This window comes from Bactrocera latifrons, unplaced genomic scaffold (genome assembly GCF_001853355.1).
Source record: "Bactrocera latifrons isolate USDA-ARS-PBARC rearing strain unplaced genomic scaffold, ASM185335v1 scaffold_114, whole genome shotgun sequence".
Classification (NCBI taxonomy): domain Eukaryota; kingdom Metazoa; phylum Arthropoda; class Insecta; order Diptera; family Tephritidae; genus Bactrocera; species Bactrocera latifrons.
The window spans coordinates 271,119-273,394 of record NW_017534564.1 but is presented as its reverse complement, the minus strand read 5'-3'; the positions used below and the strand labels follow the sequence as shown (position 1 = coordinate 273,394).

At 33.6% G+C, this 2,276-nt stretch overlaps 2 protein-coding genes across 3 annotated transcripts in view; one reads left to right on the top strand and one right to left on the bottom strand.

The window, feature by feature from the left end:
• The window catches only part of LOC108975708 (facilitated trehalose transporter Tret1), a 13,778-nt gene extending 12,651 nt beyond the window's left edge, over positions 1 to 1,127 (bottom strand). The window contains exon 1 of one of the 2 annotated variants that reach the window (XM_018944404.1): positions 1,057 to 1,127. The gene's annotated coding sequence lies outside the window, so the exon portion shown is untranslated. Of the gene's footprint in view, positions 1 to 346; positions 367 to 1,056 lie in introns of those variants that run through there. The other variant, XM_018944410.1, reaches the window with a different exon arrangement.
• Positions 1 to 2,276, top strand: part of LOC108975729 (RING-box protein 2) — a 42,256-nt gene that overhangs the window by 14,532 nt on the left and 25,448 nt on the right. The gene's annotated exons all lie outside the window — the stretch shown is intronic.

Genomic DNA, 2,276 nt, shown 5'->3' with positions numbered 1-2,276 from the left:
TTAATTTTTTTCTAAATTATTATATTACTTTCACCAATTATTGCTTGTATTTTTTCACTGTTTTTTTTTTTTTATACAATTCAAACCATAAACCTTGCACAAATTAGATGAATAAAATTGTAATTATTTGCTCACTGATATTACCACTGCTAAATGCACACTTTTTCATAATTATCTTAATAATTTTTTAAGTAATACAACTTTATTATCTTATCCACATGCAATCGTTATTAAAATGTTCTCTAATAATTAACATAAGTGAATTTCATTTTTCAGGCTATTTAAATCCTTTCTAATTTCAATTACATAACATCTAAAAGTTTTCCTCTTTTCTAACATTACATACCATTTGTGCGAATTACTGTTTATGCATATGTTTTTTCATTAGTGTTGTTTTTTTTCATTCGACCTTCACCAGCATTTCGCGTCACTAATTGCTGCTTTGTGTTCACACCGATACTTTATAATACTTCCTGCAACTTGCTGAGTACAAAAAGCTGTTTTTGATCTGTGAAAAATTCGCCACATAGCTGATGCTAAATTTATGTGAATAAACACAAAAACAACACCAAATAATTTCTGAGCTTTGCAACATTTAAGTAAAAAATCCACTTTCGTAGTAGCAGCACTCGTACGGTCAGTTAATTACATAGTTCGTTCCTTTTTACACAACTACTGAAAAGGGCAAACGAATTGAGGCATAACAAAACGCTTTTTTAATGAGATTGCATTTAGTAGAAAAATTACTTTATAACAATTTTTTTGCACTTTATCATAGTTTCCTTGACTCGCCAGACATTTGAACACCACTTTAATTCGCGTCTCAGCTCAAGCGTACCGAATGCCGCCAAATTTAACTTTGCCAACCAACAACTAAAGTAACTACGTTGCCACACACATATGTATTCATACAGATATATTTAACGAGAAGAAAAAAGTAGACTGAATAGAATATGTTCATTTATGTAAATTTCAGCAGTTGACGTTCGCAAAAGCAACACACTACTACCGTCTGCTATTAAACCAAGTTTCGCGATATTCATTTGGCATTTTTACCTTTTCGAATTTGAAATTGAAATATATCCACGCTATAACTAAAGCACGCGATCAGTATGCGCCGCGTTTATATAGTCGCTGCTCGAACGCTTCGTGCGCTCACTTTACGCCGACGATATTCTGATATCCAATTGAGTAGCATTCATTCTCTTGCTCTTTCGGTGCACCGTGTATGTTCGCGCGACTATTCCAATTTTCGTTTGCGCAGCAAACTTGCTGAGCACCTTATTAACATACATACATACATACAAACATTACACACGCGAGAGAAAAAGAGTAGCTGAACTGGCGGAGGTAAAATCAGTCGGCAAGGCAAATCGCATATACTATTTATGGTTGGTGGTTCACTCAGGCGTTTTGGATAGAAAATTCGTTTGTTGATTTTTGAATGAAATGCACGCGATCATTGATTTGATATGTTTACATACATACATGTATATCGCAGAAGACGCAGAAACATTGGCCACCATGGCGGAATGAATGTGCCGCGCGGGCGGTTGGAGTGGAGAGTAGGAGAGCGTGCAAGAATTATTGTGAGCGCTACTTTAATTGTAATAAGTGTGTCACATTTGTTAAAGCTTAAAAAATCGTATGCGCTCAGCTGGCATTGAAAATTGATTGCGGTGAGCACCTCTGGAGCTATGCTCAGCACTCACCCATCCTACTTGGATACGTACTATGTACTTACAGACATTTTACGAGTTACTTGACCCTTGGTTTGCAAAACACTCATTAAAAAAAATAATTTTCAAATTGAGATTTACTAAAGTTTTTACTTAAGTACAATAGTTACATACAAACATGACACACATACTTACCTATACTTATGTATATTTAAGGCCTTAAATATATGCTTGCTATAATAATCTTAAGTAAAGGCTATTTTTATATGCGGTTAATTCAATCATCTTCAATTTGACGCCGGATACTCGTCGACCTACAACTTGACAGTGCTTACCCGTTTTAGATTATATTAATGTATACTTTGTGTATATGTATGCACATACATATATTGTGTGTGCCTTTAATCGCACAGTCTATCTGTCACATATATTTATTTAAATTAAATTATTTGGCGCACAAATTTCTATTTAAAAAACGCTTGCCGGTTGCGGCTACAAAAATCACAAATTGAAAGTGAAAATTGCAAGCTTTAAGGTTTTTATTTTAATATTTTAAAGTTTTTTTACCAAAATAATAAATTTGTGAATTATTTTTAT